This window comes from Eriocheir sinensis, chromosome 3, assembly GCF_024679095.1.
Source record: "Eriocheir sinensis breed Jianghai 21 chromosome 3, ASM2467909v1, whole genome shotgun sequence".
Lineage (NCBI taxonomy): Eukaryota > Metazoa > Arthropoda > Malacostraca > Decapoda > Varunidae > Eriocheir > Eriocheir sinensis.
Genome location: NC_066511.1, coordinates 26,942,380 through 26,962,671, shown reverse-complemented (window position 1 = coordinate 26,962,671; position 20,292 = coordinate 26,942,380). Strand labels below are relative to the sequence as shown.

Below are 20,292 nucleotides of genomic sequence, written 5' to 3'. Positions count from 1 at the left end.
TGAATTACTTGAGAGAGTACAGCGCCGCGCCACGAAGATGATACCATCACTGAGGACGAAGCCCTATGAAGAGCGACTCGAGCGACTCAACCTCTTCACGTTGGAAAAGAGACGCCTGCGGGGAGACATGATACAAGTCTTTAAGTACCTGAACAAGCTCAGCAACGTTGATCACTCCAAACTCTTCACGCTACAAACCAACCTGAGAACAAGAAACAACGGAAAACAATTCAAGCAAGGCGATGCAATACCGACATCGGCAGGAGTTATTTCTCGAATAGAGTTGTTCGCCACTGGAACAGCCTTCCTGCTGAAGTGGTTAGCGCAGAGACCATCAACTCCTTCAAGAAACGCATTGATCGCCACTTTGCTGCATCGGGAGTGAACTGAACGCTCCCAAGAGTAGATACACAAGTGCTTTAATCCTTCCCTGCAAGCCACTCCTATGGCAAACGGATTGATTGAATCACTGAACGCAGGCAGCCTAGTAATGAGCCAACAGGCTTTCTGCTGCCTGCTAGTCCATGTTTCCATGTTTCCTCCTCTTCCTCCTTCTTTTCCTCCTCCTCCTTTTATTTTTATTTTGTCTCGTTTTTGTTCTTTTGCTTGTTATTATTCTCTTCCTCCTTCTCTTCCCCTTTCTCCTCCTCCTCCTCCTCCTCCTCCTCCTCTTCCTCGCCTTCCTCTTCCTCCTCCTCCTCCTCTTCCTCCTCTTCTTCTTTCTTCTCCTCCTCCTCTTCACAGAAAACCCTTATTGTAGTTTGTATAATAGAACGGAACCAAAATTTCCCAGGTGACCGGTGTTTGGAATTACTTAAAAGCAAGCCGTTAAGTGTCTTAAGAGGGCGTTGTTTTGTGGATATTATTTTTTTGTTTTTTGTTTTGGTGTCATTGTTGTTGTGGTGGTGGTGGTGCTGTTGTTGTTGCTGTTTTCTCTGTTTACTGACACCACTAGTTGTCTTTTTCTTTGCTGCTGTCATCATTATTATTATTATTATTATCATTTGAAAGGAGCGAGTGTGAGAGAGCTTAGTGGTATGTACAGTCTTCAGTTATGACGATGACTCCATACAGCTAGCGCAACTAACGATAACACACACACACACACACACACACACAGACCCCCGACCCCCCCTTCGCTACATAAACAAGCCCCCCTCAACCAGCCCCTAAAACTCCGAAAACAAAGCGACACGCACATACACATACAATACCCATTAAGCCTCGTATACGTATAGTCCTTTGATTCGAGGAGCGAGCGGACGGGCGGGCTAGGCGGCAGGGGGAGGCTGGGCGGGCGCGAGGGCAAGAGGGCCACCGGTGTCCAGCATGGCCCTCAAAAATGTACCACAATAGCCGTAAATATAATCCCGCGCCGCACCAGCACACGCGGCGCCTCTACTGCCTCCTCCTAAGCCTAATGGTGCACGCGGGCACTGACGAGGAAAAAGAAGAAAGCGTCAAGACAATACTGTGGGCGGTGTACTGTTACATTATTTTTTGAGAGAGAGAGAGAGAGAGAGAGAGAGAGAGAGAGAGAGAGAGAGAGAGAGAGAGAGAGAGAGAGAGAGAGAGAGAGAGAGAGAGAGAGAGAGAGAGAGAGAGAGAGAGAGAGAGAGAGAGAGAGAGAGAGAGAGAGACTAACTGATAACTCACTGACAGAGAAAAAGGCGCAAGCAGACTGAAACACACACACACACACACACACACACACACACACACACACACGCTGACAGGAACACGGCTAAACAAATAGATAGAGAGAGGAAAAGCAGCAGAACGCGAGGAAGACACACTATTAAGAGGGACGTTATGAATAATCAAATTTTGAGGAAAAATATATAGCACACGGACAGTTTGTGTAGACTCGGCCTAACTGTATTTACAATTCTTCCCCTTTCACCATTCCTTCTGGCCCTCTCCCTTCGCCTGCCTGTCCGTGAGTCCGCCCCTTATTCTCTAGCTCTGAAAGGTGGAAGGCACATAATCAAGAAAGCAGGTAGAGAGGAGGCAAAACAATAACGAAAACGCTATAGTGAATATGTAGGTATACAGAGAAGGAAGGGAAGTGAATGGACTGGTGGGGCAGGAGGGGAGGGAAGGGGGGTGGAGTGTTGAGACGGAAGTAAGGGAGCGAGTGAAAGGGGAGAACAGAAGCGACGAAAGAGCAAGGGAGAAAGGGAGGAAAGAGAGCACAAAAAAGGAGAGAGCGTGTATAATGGACACAATGCGGGCTATTATGAAGGGCTGGAGGTACAATGAGGCCCGCTGCTCCGCCCCCCAAAAATGTCTCGGAAAAAGGGCGAATTAATTGAGGTAATGTTAACACAGTCGAGTTTCTAACTTTGAGTATAGGAGGGAGGTATTTCTCTCTCTCTCTCTCTCTCTCTCTCCCCCTTATTTATCCTCATTTCCTCCCCTCCTCTCCTCTTCCCTCCCTCTTGGTCATCGCTTCAGAAGTCTTTCACGGGACGAGAATAGCTTATCCCCTCGAGACTTCCCCTCGCCCCTCTACCCTCTCCCTTCCTCTCCCTCCGTACTATTACTCCCTTTACATTTCTTTGCTCCTTCATCTCTCCCTTCCCCAGAAAGTTCACACTACCTCATCGCTTACTTAAGCCTCTTCCACACCTCACTTCCCCCTCTCTTTACAGCCCCCCTATTCAAATCAAGCCAGCACCCCGCTCTTCTTCTCTTCCTTTTTTCGGGGGTAGACCAGTTGGTGCGTCTTACCAGAAACCGAGCGGCTCAATATGACAGGGATTCATCGGTCAGGATAGTGTTAAAAATATGCTCTTTCTCAACCCCCATCCCCCTCCTGTTTTTGCAGCCGCTTTCTATTCAAATCTTACCTGCCCCTCTTTTTTTTTTTAATCTCATTTCCGTGATGCACTCATTCCTTCCTGTTCGTCTCTCTCTCTCTCTCTCTCACACACGATGCCTACACAACTGATTATATTTCCATTTTCACGCCGTACTCTCTTCACTACGACCCTCCTATAGTTTATTATTCTCCCAAGACACGCTGCCCCAACCCCTCTCCGACCGTAACATTACCTTCGCCGCCCCCAACATCAACAAACAGACTTAAGAAGCAACTCAAACAGCATAATGAGGAACCAGCAGCCCGATGCCGCATTACATAAACCAAATGTTCCCTCCGTCACACATTCCGCGTTCCCTGTGTGTGTGTGTGTGTGTGTGTGTGTGTGTGTGTGTGACCTCCAGGTAGCGGCAGGCCGTGGGGTCAAAGAAGGAAAGAATGAATGAATGAATGAATGAAAGGAAGGGGAAGGAAGGAAGGAAGAAAGAAAGAAAGAAGGATGGAAGGAAGGAAGGAAGGAATGGGAACCGTCGCCCGCCCTCCCATCTCTCAGTCGTTCCCAGGTCGGATGGGTTATAATAAAAGCAGTATGGTCATCGTTACTTCTCAAAATAAAATCGAACGTTAGCTAGGGTGGCGTGGCTTTCCATCTCCTCCTCCTCCTCCTCTTCTCGTCCTCCTCCTCCTCCTCCTACTACTACTACTACATCCACTACTACCATGGAGGTATAAAGGTTAGGTTAGGTTAGGTTAGGTTAGGTTAGGTTAGCTTAATACCTCCGTGACTACTACCCACTACCTTTGTCTCTTCACCTGTCCTCACCTGCCTCTCCACCCACCCACCGCTCCCGTTCTCTCTACCTCTCTCCCCTTCCTCCTGTCCACCTCCACTCCCTCCTTTCTACTCCTCCACCTCATGCAACAAGTCGAAAGTTCCACACGTTTTTCCAACCACCTGCCACCTTTTTCAGTATTGCAACCACGTGTCCAGCTCTCACCACTCAGAACCGTCACCATTCATTATAATTATCCTCCACGTCACCATTCCACGTCTCCACTACAACCATTTTTTCATCTACTGTCACTATCCCGTACCTCAACACCGACCGTACGTCACACCTCCTGACGACCACATCTTACCACCATCAGAAGCATCCACCAAGAGCATTACAACCACCGCTGCCATCACCACCACTAAGCGCATCATGACTCGGCGAAGCAACAATCTCCATTTGCATTTCCATTCTTAGGTGATGCTACTTGCTGTTTTGGAGAACACATAACGGAGGAAAATATATGAATGACATGGTCGAAGACAGTCTATAAAATATGCAGTGTTACCAATTCAGGCACATTAAATAAACTCATCCTCACCATCTCCAGATATTACTAGTCCACTTCAGGGCAAAGACTTTTCTCAACGTTCACTATCTCCCACCTGTTAATTCATTTGGTATTGTATATTTGATGTTATTTTATTCGCACTGTCTTATTTTTTCATATCTCTCTCTGCTTATCGAGGGACCTTGCCTGAATCTATATCAATTTTTCCTTTTCCCTTGATGCCCTTTCATGCATCTAAATAATAATAATAATAATAATAATAATAATAATAATAATAATAATAATAATAATAATAATAATAATAATAATAATAATAATTTAACTTTCGTCAGTGAACTCAATCCGGCTCCGACTAAAGGTCTAATTTCACATTTCCACCCGGTCCGAGACAAGGTAGTCTTGGGTTCCTACTCACTGCCGAGGTTGTCCATCTGTTAGCGGTTATAAGGATGACACGACCTGCCCAAGTCTATTTCTTTTACTATATCGTTATTGGAATATCTTCAGACCTACTTTAAGACCTCTGCGAAGCTCATCGATCATTCTTTTTAAGTTTTCTTCTGAATCTCTTGGTAGGAATACGTTATAAGAGAATTTAAGGTTGTTAAAGTATTCAGTGTCTTTCTTGAATCTTCTGTCAGCGAGAACTTTGAAGAATAAGATATGACCGCCCATCAATACCGTGAATGCTACATCCGTCCTCCAAACCTCAGTGAGACATACGACGCCCCACTTAATGTCATTCACTTCAACCGATAAAAAACAAAACAGAAAATAATAAATGATTATGATAAGAATGAGCAAAAGAAATATAAAAGTCACCGATACACACACAGAAAGTTCACCTTCCCAAAAGCAAAAACAATAACACACAAAAAAATATACCCCTTATCCTAGCCCTTCCCGAAGAGAGAGAGAGAGAGAGAGAGAGAGAGAGAGAGAGAGAGAGAGAGAGAGAGAGAGAGAGAGAGAGAGAGAGAGAGAGAGAGCAAAAGTTGTACACACTGGCTTAAATAAGAAGTTGCAGGTGTGGACAAATCTCTGTAATACTACACTTTGCCGGCTGTCCCTTACGCCCGCAGCCCTCTCAGTGTCAGGCTGGCCACGGCGGGAGGGTGAGGGAGGGGAGGGAAAGACGGACCGTGTGGTGCAGAAGGAGAAGAAGGTATGGGAGAGGAAGGAAAAGGAATAGAGAAAGGAAAGGGAGGGAAGGACACAAGAGGGGAAGGGGGAAAGGGGGAAAAGAAAGGAGAAGGGGTGTATGGGAGAGTAAGGAAAAGAAAGAGAGAAAGGGAAGGAGGGCAAGGACACAAGAGGAGAAGGGGGAGAGGGGGAAAAGAAAGGAGAAGAGGTGTATGGGAGAGGAAGGAAAAGAAAGAGAAAGGGAAGGGAGGAAAGAACAGGAGAGGGGAAGAGGGAGAGGTGGGTAGGAAGATCCATGGAGTGGAAGGAGGATTAGGAAGGAAAGGCTAGGACAGAGAGGGGGCTTAGGAAGGTTCACGGAAAGAAAGAAAAAGGAAAGAAAAAGACAGATGAGGGAGAAAAAGTATACATGAAACTAGAGGCGAAACTAGGCTGATTTAACATACAGACTCCCATTATCCGCTAGACAAACAGAAAAAAAGACAAACAATTGGCACTCACAGACATCCATCACACTCTTCACGAACCCTCCTTATATGGTAAAAATGGAGCTAGGAGTGATCGATACACTTGTTGTGGACGATGAGTCACACACGTATAAAACAATGCATAAACAAAACCACGCCTTAAAAATTTATCCTTTTATGCCCTTGACCGCGGATTTCCTACAAGAAGACCTCACCAAGCTACAGGAATGGAACAAAAAGTGGCTGCTACAATTCAATGAGGAAAAATGTAAAGTCCTGCATACCAATATCACATGGGAAACACTCCACTATCCACCACAGAGGCAGAGGACCAGGGACTATATGTTACCAGGTTACCAGTGAAAGCCGAATCCACGCCAATCGCAGCGGACGGGTTAAGGTTCGCGAGGTGTCTTGATACGCCCCTCTTGCAAGCCTTCAGGTCGTATAATATAGTATGGATACACATAGATAATAAGATAGATAATAGATATAGATATAAATAATAAGATTCATAACGGCGATACCTTGAATCCATTGGCCTTTCTGCATCATCGCGATCTGAAGTGTATATGTGTTACGTGATAAAGCCTTAAATACCTTGCCGATGAAGAGTCGAGTGCCGGATCCTAAACACAAGCTGGGCAATAACACGCGGGCTGTATGGTGTCATGGCGACGTTTCAGCTGGTCACTTCCTCGAGCAATTTAACGTTCAGCTTCACAAATTACATACCGCCGAACAGGTCTCATGGTGATGGCTACTTCGTGACAAATGGTTTTCTTACCTGGCGTCGACACTCGCCAGCCTGTCCTCGGCCACAGTTTACTCGGCACATCAACACCGTCACGCACACACGCTTGACCACTGAGAGATTACGAGTCACCTTGCTTTGCGCTTTGAAATAATAGAAAACACTCACTTTTAGGGGTTAACTTGCGTAAACAAATGCCAATTCTCCTTCAGCGTTACTTGGAATAGGAAAGAAAAATGTACAAAGTGATACAGTCTGACACTCTGACTTTAAATAATTATAGGATTAGACAGACGATGGGAATATTATTAAAGGCAAAATGATGGGTTGGTCACTGGAGACATAACTTACTTGCTTGACGTTGCCGCGTCGGTGTGCGCAGGCGCGGCAGTTTCGTGAGGGGCGGCGGAGCGAGGCTATCCCGTGAGTGTTGTTGCCCGCTGACCATCCGCTCGCACGATGCCTCAGTCTTTTACAATTTTCACTTATTTATCAAAACAGTCATGATACCCGTCACTGATGAACTGGACCGTTATTTTAAACATCAGGTAATTTAACGAAAAAAAAAAAATCAATCAGCTTTGAGCGTTGACGACTGAAGATGATTCAAGTTCCTTTCCTATCCGGTCCGCTCGAACACTTACACGACCCTCACACATTTGTTTCCTTGCTAAAAAAAAACAAAAAAAAAAAAAAAAACCGTGTCACTATAATCGTAGAAATGCATAATCATCGAGCTGGTATGAGTGATGAAGAGTCGCTATAAAGAAAAATTGGTTGCTACAAACGAAGACAAGTCACCATGAACAAAGGCAAACAGACAAACAGGTAGACGGACAGACAGACAAACATTCATCAAACTTTTTCACCCAGTGCCTCCCTCCCTCTCCCGTCTCCTTCCTACTCTCGTCCACCGTGCTTTGTCCTGTCCGTTCCTCCCGTCACCGCCCCTTCCCGGGAAGTCCCTTAACAGGCTTTTTCTTTCCTCTCCCTCCCTTCTCTATTCTTACTTTCCCTTAATTCTCTTCTCTCATATATTCTTCCCCTTCCTTTCCCTTTCTTTCCTTTATATTTCATTCCCTTCTCTACCTTTACCTTCCCTTTCCTTCCCTACCAATCCCTTCCTTTCCCTTTCCTTCCCAGTCGCATTCTTTCCTTCTCTTTCCTACCTCTCTCTTCCCTTTACTTTCCTTCCTGATTTATAGAGGTCGCTGATCTGGCGGAATCCCATCAGCTGCTGGACAGACAAGCAGACAGACACACTGACAGACAGACAGGCAGACAGACACAGACATAAAAACATTCACTAAACTCATCAATTCTTCTTATACGGTAAAATGAGCTAAAAATGCTTTATACCCTAGCTGTTGTGGATGATGAGTCACACACGCATCTGAAAACAACACCAGCATGCGCTAACACGACTGATAAAGACTCAAGGAAACCGAGGAGAAGGAATCGAAAAGAAGGAGAAGTCATGAGAGGAAGGAGTGTGAATGGGATGGCTAACGGAAGGAATGGAAAAATACAAGAGAGGAAGGAGTGTGTATGGGATGCCTAACGGAAGCAATGGAAAAGTAAAGGAACAGAAGATAAAGGTGGGAAAACACGAAGTAAAATAGAGGTGCAAGAAAGAACAGGTACTTATAGAAGACAAATATAGAGAAAACAAAGTAAAAGACAAAAAGGATAAAGGAGGATACGAGAACGCTGAAGACAAAAAGAAAATAAATAGCACATGAATAACAGAAAGGAAAGAGCATGAATGTTAAAAAAAGAATGGCAAAGATAGAACACTGAACATAGGAATAGGAATGATATAAAAAAAACATTATAAAGAGTAAAAAAAAAATAGAGGAAAGAAAGAACGGAGAGACGAGAAAAATCAAGAGCGTGAAGAATAGTTGGAGGAAAGGTGGAAGGCAAGACGGAGGAGGAAGGTCAGGGGAAGGGTGTGAGAAAAAGGAGGAAAAGAAGAGGAGGAGGAAAAAAAAACGGGGACAGAGAAAAGCGAATAACAAGAACCAGGAAAAACAATAAGGTATGCATAGGCCGACACACACACACACACACACACACACACACACACACACACACACACACACACACACACACACACATACATACACACACAACTAAAAACAATAATAACATGAAGAAATGAAAACAAACAAACGAAACTGAAAAGGAAACTGTAACACACACACACACACACACACACACACACACACACACACACACACACACACACACACACACACACATAAACAATAGAATAAAAATAAGGTGAATCAAGACAAAGAAAAGTAATGTGCAATAGCGAAAGACAAAATGAGGAATAAAAAGAAAGAAAAAAATGGGGAAAGGCGAGTGGCGAGCAGAACCAGGCGAGACGTGAAACATAAGAACATAAAAAAATAAAGAGAGGAAGAGGAGGAAAATTGGAAAAGGTTATAAAAAGAGGAGGAGGAGGAGGAGGAGAAGAAGAGGGAGGATGAGAAGAGATGGAGAAGAAAAGAAGATGAGGAGAAAAAAAGGAGGAGGGATAAAGATGTGGAGGAAGACGAAGAGAAAAAATGGAAGAGGAAAGAAGGATAAAAAAAAAATGAACGGAAGGTGATATAACAAGGAGACAGAGAGAAGAGAAGAGAGTGAGAGGGGCAAACACACACACACACACACACACACACACACACACACACACACACACACACACACACACCTCTCACAAAAAAAGCGTTTCTACCAGCACAGTGAGGCGTGGACCGCTAACGATGGAGGAAGGACGAGAAGAAAAGAGAAGGAGGAGGAGGAGGAGGAGGAGGAGGAGGAGGAGGAGGGCAGGGAAGAAGGGGACGAAGAAGGGACGCAGAATGGAAGCGAATATAAAGAAAGATGAGTGAGATTGGAGAAAGAGAAAGGAGAGGAAGGGAGGGAGGTGGAGGAGAAGGAGGGTCAATAACGTGGTGGGAAGTGGAGAAGAAGATGAAGTGGAGAAAGAAAAGGGAGATAAATGAAATGTAGGAGTGCAAAGAAGACAGGATAAATGAGGGAGAGAGGAGGAACAATCAATGTATTTCGGAGATAGACAGACAGGTGGAAAAATAGATAGCACTGTATTACGTATATTTTTGCGTCTATTGTTTCCTTTTATCTTCTTTCTATCCATGTCTTTTTCCTCTCTTCTGTCACCTAACCTAACCTAACCTAACCTAACCTAACGAAACCTTTAAACCATCTGTCTATCTTTTCTTCTGTGTTGCTTCTTTCTCTTCCTCTCAACCCTCTCCTCCGATTCTTTTCTTTCTTCTTTTCTTTCATTTTTTTCGCCTCCAAGTCCTGTTTATTAATATCTTCTGTTTCTGTTTTATTTAAAGTCAAATAGAGTTAAATTATACATCTCTCTCTCTCTCTCTCTCTCTCTCTCTCTCTCTCTCTCTCTCTCTCTCTCTCTCTCTCTCTCTCTCTCTCTCTCTCTCTCTCTCTCTCTCTCTCTGTAGGGTGGGAGTAGGTATCTGCCCATCCTTTTGGCTGTAAATATGACAATAAACATTTCAAATCAAATAAAAAATCTCTCTCTCTCTCTCTCTCTCTCTCTCTCTCTCTCTCTCTCTCTCTCTCTCTCTCTCTCCAACCTCTTCCCGCGTGTTGTTGATTTCCATTTTCTGAGACCCAACATTTGAAGGAGAATCTCAGCGTACCTCCACTAGCCGTTGTTATTCTTGGCCTCACTCTCCAAACCAGGTCTCTATGGCACTGATGATGACCGGCGATCTTTTTTGATATGCAGGGAGGTGGTGAAGGGACAGTGGTATGGGCGGATGTGCTGTGTGTGTGTGTGTGTGTGTGTGTGTGTGTGTGTGTGTGTTCGCAAGGTGGCAGGTCTGGAGAAAACAAAAGTTAAGAAATCCCAAAACACACGGCTTTTGTATAAGGAAAAGTATATCAGTTGCCAAAAGCGTTGTCAGTTTGGTTCCCGAGCTGTCTGGCTGCTCCCCACTTGAAAGAATTATGTCATAACAATGCGGAAATACAACCAAGGGAAGGCTGTCCAAGAGTTTATGCTGTTTAGGCTATGCGCTCAGTAATATCTACCCAAGAATTTTGTTACTCGTATGTGAGATGGACATCTGGTAAATGAATAATGCATAGTAGTTATTGGAATTATAAGGGAGAGGAGAGGGATTGTGGAAAAAATTATGCCTAGTTGAATGAGTGATTGAACAGAGGCTAGCAGAACACCAATGTTTATGAGTGAAGCAATAGGTCCTAGCGGTCATCCTCTATAAGCACAAGTTATGATCCTGCTTCCATGGAGCAAGAAGGAAAGGTAGTTGTTGAAAGGCAGATTTAAAAAAAAAGAAAAAAAAAAAAAGGGCAAGGCACGGAAACAAGATACTTTTTTATTAACATTGGTGGGACTCCATTATAGGACCATAAGCGTATTGAGTATCTAGACCAGACAGAGCGAAGAAAACATCGTTGAAATATTGGTATCAGGCATAATAATGTCCGAGAGGGGATGAGTGGGAGGATACGCCTTGAATCGCCAGATGCACTTTTAGCAAAACATCGAGAGAAAACTTCAGCTTTAGAGATAAAGGTGAGCGCTTCAGTGCCGCTGTGATTAAGAAGAGGTAGGAAAAATAAAGTAGAATTGTTGGAGATATTTCTGAGTAGATTCCAGAAGTCTCGGTAACAATTATAACAGGATTTGCTGAGATTTGGACATTTTCAATTGACGATAGAATGAATGAGCATGTGTGTGTGTGTGTGTGTGTGTGTGTGTGTGTGTGTGTGTGTGTGTGTGTAGGATGGTACAACAGATGCATGATACAAATGGTTATAATAATTCAATAACAATGTTTATGTCGGATATATAAGTTGTAAGTGAGAGAGAGAGAGAGAGAGAGAGAGAGAGAGAGAGAGAGAGAGAGAGAGAGAGAGAGAGAGAGAGAGAGAGAGAGAGAGAGAGAGAGAGAGAGAGAGAGAGAGAGAGAGAGAGAGAGAGAGAGAGAGAGAGAGAGATAATGAATAAGAATGGTGATGAGTACCTGCAGTTGACAGTTCGGAGACTTCTTTTTTTTGTCTAGTATGAACTTATGTATTTATATCTCTCTCTCTCTCTCTCTCTCTCTCTCTCTCTCTCTCTCTCTCTCCGCGTGTCTCTCTTCAGCCTGTTTATTAGCGTGCGTGTGTACCCTCCTGTGGTTTATGTGTGCGCCATAATTACTCGCAGCCAGCTTTGCGTGCATAGTGTGTGTGTGTGTGTGTGTGTGTGTGTGTGTGTGTGTGTGTGTGTGTGTGTTTCCCTTCTTTGCCAATCCATTTCTTCGAGTGTATCAGTTAACGTTTTAGTTGGTGCGTTTTCTGCGTGCAATCTAAGCACATATAAGAAAGGTTCATGTAGTTAAAAACAGTAATAGTATAGTAGTTATGTAAAAATAAATACAATAAGAATAAGTAAAAAAAAAAGTAAGAGAGGAAGAAAAGAAGACGAATAAATACAACAACAACAACAACAACAACAACAACAACATCATCATCATCATCATCATCATCATCATCATCATCATCATCATCATCATCATCATCATCATAATAATAATAATAATAATAATAAAACTTCAGAAACAATATGAGACGAAAAATAGAAAAATACCAAAAAAAAAAAAGGGTTTTCAACTAACAATAAAACATAAATAACCCTCCCAAAACCTTCACAAGTTCCGCTGTTTTTTTCCCTAATGGCTATGGGCTTGAATGATGGCGGCAAGCGATGGGCTGAAAGAGATGAAGCAAAGGCGGCATTATTCGTATCTTCCACTTGACAGTCGAATTCATCAGCACGCTAACAGACATCACGATAGACACCGATATCGCTACACAATGATACACAAGCGGTGGGCGTGCGTATTGTACTGAAGCAAAAGGAAATACACGGACAAACAACCCAATTAAAAGCTTCAATGTATATAGCGAGAGGTGCTTTACAATTTGCGTGAGTGAGAGAGAGAGAATTGTTGTGGCTACCTCCTTATATTCAGCTTTTACTTAAATGATTTGATTGGTGTGTGTGTAATCGATCGCTGCCTCAAGTTTACGGGACAAGCTAGATCCAACTAGGCATATTTAGTGTTTAGAAGTGACGGCCGTGTGTGTGTGTGTGTGTGTGTGTGTGTGTGTGTGTAATCTGAGTAGCCGTGGGTCTCACAGCTGTCGAGTACACAAGAACACTAATTTTCGTGTTGACGCTCCTACACGCTACCTCTCTTTTTTCTTCCTCATTTTCTTCCGCTTAATCTTCTTTTCTCTCAAGTTCTCCTTTACCTTTACGCGCATTCCTTTCACTCCTTTCACTTCTCTCCATTTCCTTCTCTTCCTTATTCCTCTTGTCTTTTCTTAACGCGCCGTACTTTAATTTTTTTTTCCTGTTCCCCCATTTTTCCCTCTTACCTTTCCCATTACAGTTTCCTCACCCCTATATTACACATCCTCCTCTTACACGGGTTAGGAGTATGGGAGAGGGTTGGAGGAGACGAGGCGAGGGGAGGGGGGGGGGGTTAGAGGGGAGGCACAGGCTGAGGGAGCAAATGGGGAGAAAGATAAAGGCAGGGAAGTAAAGAGAAAAAAAAAGAACAGAAAAAGTATAAGGGCAAAGTATGAATAATAGAGAAGAGGAAGTAATTTAAATGCGTGTGTGTGTGTGTGTGTGTGTGTGTGTGTGTGTGTGTGTGTGTGTGTGTGTAAAAATGAAGGAAAGCTGTAAATAATGATGAATAGAGAACGCCCCATTTTTGCCACTGGGGAAAATATTAGAAAAAAACATTACAACCAAAACAATCACCAGCGTTGTCTCCATTAGTGACATAGACACCATCATCTGCACACACCATCATCACCACCATCACCATCATCGCAATCACCATCACTGCCGTCACTGTCAAAGGGAATAAGAAAGCAAATGGAAGAGGGAAAACTACATCAGTGACATGTAATCGTTAACACAAAAAAATGTACCCCCACACACACACACAAACGCACGCACATAACACCGGCCAACAACTAATGAGAGGAAACCAGGTGTTGTTGTACTGGAGGTGGTGGGAGGGGGGGGGGGGGGGCGTTAACAAGTGGTGGTGGTGGTGGTGGTGAGCGTAGAAGTAATAAGAATATAAGTAGTAGTAGTAGTAGAAGTAGTAGTAGTAGAAGTAGTAGTAATTGTGGTTGTTGTAGACTTGTATAGTATTGGTATTGATCGTTTTGTCATAAGGCAATGCAAAAAAAAAAAGTTATGGCCAAGTATACGCAAGAATTATCAATAAAGTAATCGTTGGAACAGTGAGGAAAGCTGCAAGGAACTTCTGAACTACGAACACGAACACAGTAAACAACGCAAACATACATAAAATAGAAAGATACAAGGTTAAGTGTACCGAGGTGTGTGTGTGTGTGTGTGTGTGTGAGAGAGAGAGAGAGAGAGAGAGAGAGAGAGAGAGAGAGAGAGAGAGAGAGAGAGAGAGAGAGAGAAAATTAACGTAGGGAAGCCAACTGAGCCATTAGCAAAACTCAGCACCAGCAGCAGCACCAGTAGCGGCCTCAGCCTCAGCCACAGTAACAGCAGCAGCAGCAACTCAGTAAAAAGAGATCTCCATTAGTCCAAAAAATGCGACCCCGGATCATTAGCAGAGCGTCTGTCTTGCTTTAATGAAATATATATTTATTTTTCCTCGTCCGGGATCCACTAACGAACGAACGAATGAACGAACACTCGCATTCTCTCTCTCTCTCTCTCTCTCTCTCTCTCTCTGTCTTTCCTTTTCTTCTCTTCGCCTTTCTTCTTTTGTGTGTTTGTGTGTGTGTGTGTGTGTGTGTGTGTGTGTGTGTGTGTGTGTGTGTGTGTGTGTCTGTCTGTCTCTCTGTCTGTCTGTCTGTCTCTCTCTCTCTCTCTCTCTCTCTCTCTCTCTCTCTCTCTCGTACTCTCTACAGATTACATCAAATAATTAATCCACCTCGACTCAAATAACAGTTTTTCGGATGACATACAAAAAACATTAATTCAAGGTGCAGACTCGAGCAAGGTATAAACATTTCCACACGAACCGCTCGTCGGGGGGCGGAGGGAGGTAAGTTTTCCCTTTAATTTCACTTTGCATAGAGGAGTGAGCTATTCTTGCAAATTTGTACGCGTACTTGTGTTCTTATAAGGACTAACCTGAACAAAAATTGACCTCTTGTATGAAAATAAACTTTGGTGAACATATTGAGTGTTTTTGAATTCAGTTTTACCGTACCAATAGTTATTTTTCTTAAACCTTAGCTTAATATTGAACAGCAGTAATAGTATCATAGGTGGGAATATATTGGGCAAGCAAAAGGAAGAAAGAGGAATATGAAAGAAGGAAAAGTTGATTGGCTTAACTTACCTGTTCTCACGACACGGGGGCAGGTGTGTGGGTCGGCGCCTGTTGGGAGGAATAACAATGCATCAAAGTAACGTTCAATGCAATGTGATGTTGACTGAATGGATGACGTGGTTCAAGACTTATTTCTCGGGATTATGGAAGTGAGGCTAATGGTGCTAGTACATTTACACCAAAAGAAGCATGAGGGAAAACGATATATATTACCCCCGACGCCCACGTGTGCAAGATCAGCCGAATTTGTGTAGTTTTTGTTGCTGTTGCTACTATTACTACTACTGTTACTACTACTACTACTACTACTACTACTACTACTACTACTACTGCTACAACTACTACTACTACTACTACTACTACTACTACTACTACTACTACTACTACTACTACTACTACTACTACTACTACTACTACTACTACTACTACTATTACTACAGCTACTACCACTACTACTACTACTACTACTGCTACTACTACTACTATCGTCAGTATCGCCTTAATGTTGTCTTACTATCATTCCCTCTACGTACTATCGGAGGACTAGACAAGCGTCATAAAATAATCTCATATTAATAATAAGCGTATTAAAAAAGCTGAGCCATAATATTCTGACACCTTAACAATGTATTAGCGTTAGTTACCTACTCTCTCTCTCTCTCTCTCTCTCTCTCTCTCTCTCTCTCTACTACTACTACCACTACTACTACTACTACTACTACTACTACTACTACTACTAAAATTACCACCACCACCACTACCACCATTTACATCCAACACTTTCCTCCTCCCTCACTCTCCCTCGTGCAGTTGTGGGCGGCGGCACCTTGGAGATAGCTAAAACATTTTCCCTGAAACTCGAGGCTGATGCTCCCTGAAGACGAGGAAGTGTAAGGTAATATCCGCGCTAACACATTTTGTCTGAAGGTCCTGGATGGGTAAATGAGGTTCCTAAGAGGCTGGTTATACCGAGCACCATCCCGGGTTAATAGGCCTTGTCATGAAGCTTATTACGTGGGTGGAGGCTTGTTCGCTGAGGTCACACGGCTACATTTTGGTGGGTTCGCTCATATTTTTTTTTACGGTAAAGGAAACAGTTCAGAGGGGAAAAAAATCATGACAAAAATGCCCGCTAATCACTGTTCCTAAAAAAAATGTAGAGAAGCTGCTAAAATTAAGGTCAATTTCGGGGGGAAAGGTGTCGTGATACTCCTCCCTTGAAGAAGGTCAAGTCGTAGTTAGTAGCAGCTGGCATTCAACCAAAACAAATCCGCAGAAATAAAGAAACAAACAAACAAGCAAACAAAAACAATGGGCTGATAACTTTGCCCTTTTCTCCTCAAAATATCTAAACTTCCTCTCTACCAGTAAGTATCATTCAAAAAAAAAAAGTTTATATAAAGAAAAGATAGGAGATTAAGTTTACTTCGTCTAGATAACTTTGACGTTATTTAATCCTTAAATATACTCTTCTCTACATTTTCTCTACATCTTCATCTTCTTCATAACCATTACTTATGCATGCGGGTGTTATTAATGCAACGATGTAAGAACTTGCCATCACGCAGAACATGAGAGAAGAAGGACGTGGGCGAGGGGACGTTGACCTTAGGAGTAATAAATGTTGTAGTGACTCTTTGGTAAGGTGAGGAGGGAACAGGATAACAAAAGTGCGACGTCATTGTGCGTAAAACGTGACTGATGACAACGAACGTGTAATACAAAAATAATTTCATCGACTTAAATCATTAAAAAAATGCGTAAATATGTTAACCTTTCTCTGTGTGTGTGTGTGTGTGTGTGTGTGTGTGTGTGTGTGTGTGTGTGTGTTCAATGCCACCTGTCTAGTATTGTTTTTGGAGCAATTAACTTTGTATGTCAACGTTGTCACATGGATGCGAACATTTGCGAGGAAGATAAAGAGAGGGATAGATAAACAGATAGATAGAGAGAGAGAGCGAGAGATGTATAATTGTTTTGCTCTCTCTCTCTCTCTCTCTCTCAAATCTTTTCATCCGCATGACAACGCTGACCGACAAAGTTAATTGCTCCAAAAACAACACTACACAGGTGGCATTGTACACACACGCACACAAGCACACACACACACACACACACACACACACACACACACACACACACACACACACACACAGATGCTCACATTTTTATTATATAAGTACATAAAACCATTTATTTCCCTTGCGTCATGAAGTTTGCATTACAAGCTCGTTATAATTAATCGCGTTTTAGCCACAGCGGCCGCCACGCTAACGTTTTGGTGTAATAATGAAATAATAATAATAATAGTAATAATGATGATGATGATGATAATAATAATAATAATAATAATAATAATAATAATAATAATAATAATAATAATAATAATAATAATAATAATAATAATAATAATAATAATAAAAGTGCAGGTTTATTGTAGTATCTTTATCAATCATGTTCTATTTTCTTATATCTATTTGAGTGTGAGTCATTTCCATATTTTTTTTCTAATTCACATTACTCTTTTATCTGATTTTGTTTGTGTTTGTTTTGTGTGTGCTGTGTCGTGTGTGTGTGTGTGTGTGTGTGTGTGTGTGTGTGTGTGTGTGTGTGTGTGTTAGGAAGCCACAAATCATGCATATTTTTCTTTCTTTTTTTCCTTAGCTGTCTACTCTCGTCCTTACATTTTTCCTCCATCCATCTGTCAATCTCTACTGTTTCCCCTTCGCCTTCCACTCTTCTCTTTAATTCTGTGCACTCTATACTCCCTCTCGTTCTGTTTACGTATGTATGTATGTATATATGTATGTATGTATGTATATATCTATCTATCTCCATTTGTTTCTGTCACTCTTTCTATCTATTTCACCTCTATCTCTTTCTCCATCTTTATCTATCTCTGTATCTATCTGTCTCTATTTCTATTTCTATTACCATCTCTATCTCTATCTATCTCTGTCTTTATCTATCTCTACTTATTTATCTATCTACTACTATCTCTGTCTATCTATTTCTATCTATCTCCCTCCTTCCATCATACCCCCCGCCTCCTCCATCCACCGTCCATCTTCCCCGCGCCATTCCAACAGCTCTTCCCTAGGCCCTAAACTTTGCCTACAGTATTTTCTCCTGAGCATTTTGCATAATTATGACCTTGGGAGAGGAAACCAGAACGATGAGAAAGCCTCAGAAACCACACGAGTTGATTAAGTGCCGGTCCCCTGGGGTGGTGCCAAGCCGATGTGAGGTGATAATAGGCGGGGGAGGAGGACGAGGAGGAGGAGGACAAGGAGGAGAGAGAGATATATTGAGGAGAGTGGGAGAAGGATAAAGTAGGAAGAGCAGAGAGAGAGAGAGGAGGAGTAAGAGGGTGGAAGTAGATAAGCTTTGGTGAGGCTGAAAATGGAAGAGAAAGAAAAAGAGTGAGGGGTTGGAAGCAGAGTGTAGAAGGAAGAGATGGGGAATGATAGGTTAAGAGAAGAGTGAATGAGGAGGAGGCAAAGGAGGAAGATGATGGTGATATTGGTGATGATGATGAGGAGGAAGAAGAGGGATAGGAGGGAGCTGTAAGAGAGTAATTGTAGGTGTGGGAAAAAAGAAAAGGATGATAGATAGAAGTTGGAAGAAAAGGACAAGAGGCGGAACAAAAGCCGATGACGGACAGGTATACCAAACTATTGAAGGAGTTCACGGTAATTTGATCCACATGTTAAGAAAATGGACAGAATACCAAGAAGAGCCCTCAGCTTCCTCCCACTGAACCCTTCAAAATACCAACCAAAGAATTGACGGGAGAGCAAATCAACAATCACTCATATTACCAAAACTTAAGACAGAAAGAAACAGGAACGTAACATTATTTTACTGTAACTGATATTTTCACTATGACGCGTTTTTTTTATGGGCTTTTAAAACTAATATGAACTATGTCTAGATGTAAAAGAAAAAGAGGCAGAGGACAAAAAGATAAATATTAATTGTGGACGAAAATGGAAGAGTTGAAGGAAGCAGGATAAAGGAGAAGGAGGAGGAGGAGGAAAAGGAGGATAAAGAGAAGGGGGAGACCAGGCCAAGATTGAAAGCAGAACACAACACGTCTTTCAAAACAAGTGAGATATTGGTACATACAGGTGACGAAATGACTCACAGAAAGTCTCAATACACTCTAAATTACATACAACCAACATGAAAACACTGTACCAACTTACCCAACCCTTGCTCTCTCTCTCTCTCTCTCTCTCTCTCTCTCTCTCACTTAAGATTTTATGGGCCGGCGCTCGTCTCTGATCCTCTCCTTGCCCCGACTGCTCGCTCCTCTCACTCAGTTTTCACTCATCTGAGATTTCTTGACTGTACTTTCCCTTTCAACTATTTCTCCGGCTCTTCCTCCTTCCTCTTTTTGTGCCTCCTCCTCCTCCTCCTCCTGCTCCTCTTTCGCCTTCTCTTCCAATTACTCTTTCTCTGTTTACTGTCATTTTTTGTTTGCTTTCACCTCGTTTCGTGTCCTTCATTTTTCTGTTCCGTCTCACTTCACCCTCCCTTTTCTCTTCCTTTTTCTCTGTTTCTTCTGTCATTCTTTTTTACTATAATTATTGTTTCTCCTTCTCCCAGTCTTCCCTCTTCTGTTTATTCCTCTTCCTCCTCCATCTTCGTTTCTTCTTCTGTCGTTTCTATAACTTGCATTTCTATCTTTTCCACTCTTGCTTTTCTCCTCTTTCCTCCTACTTCTCTTCTCCTAGTCTCTCCCTCCTTCTTCTGCCCCTCCTCTTCTTCATCCTCCTCCTCCCTCCCAACTGCATTTCTCCCTTTCTTCCTTTTCCTCTTCCTACTCTTCCTACTCTCCTCCTATTCTACTCTATCTGTTTATCCTACTCGTTCTCTTCTCCTAGTCTCTCCTTCTGACCCTCCTCTTCTTCCTCCTCCTCCTCCTCTTCCTCCTCTTCCCGCTCCCCCTTCTCCTCCTGCTGTTCTTACTCAGTCCAACTTGAGCAATGCATCAATGAAGGGATTTAACAGCCATCTTGAGCGACTTGAATTAAAGCGAGATAAGCTGTTCTAATCTCCTTCTAGCCTTTCATAAGACAGCCTGATGACGCCCCTCGCAGCCTCCCTCCACCGCACAACAGTCGGGAGAGAGAGAGAGGGAGAGGAAAGGGAGAGAGGGCGAAGGGAGAGGGAGAGGGAGGGGGGAGTTTTATGATGTCTTCAGTGGTTATGACCGCCAGTGACCTCATGAATAACCAGAAGTACTATTTCTTAAGTTTTGCTCGTGTAGTGTATTGCCTGTGAGAGAGAGAGAGAGAGAGAGAGAGAGAGAGAGAGAGAGAGAGAGAGAGAGAGAGA

The 20,292-nt window shown here is 42.9% G+C and overlaps 1 protein-coding gene and 1 long non-coding RNA gene across 2 annotated transcripts in view; one reads left to right on the top strand and one right to left on the bottom strand.

Annotated features, from left to right (window-relative positions):
- The window catches only part of LOC127007354 (uncharacterized), a 240,098-nt gene that overhangs the window by 105,070 nt on the left and 114,736 nt on the right, over positions 1-20,292 (bottom strand). The window contains exon 4 of the long non-coding RNA XR_007760204.1: positions 14,959-14,997. This is a non-coding gene — a long non-coding RNA (uncharacterized LOC127007354). The remainder of the gene's footprint in view (positions 1-14,958; positions 14,998-20,292) is intronic.
- The window catches only part of LOC127007352 (uncharacterized), a 208,165-nt gene that overhangs the window by 131,286 nt on the left and 56,587 nt on the right, over positions 1-20,292 (top strand). The gene's annotated exons all lie outside the window — the stretch shown is intronic.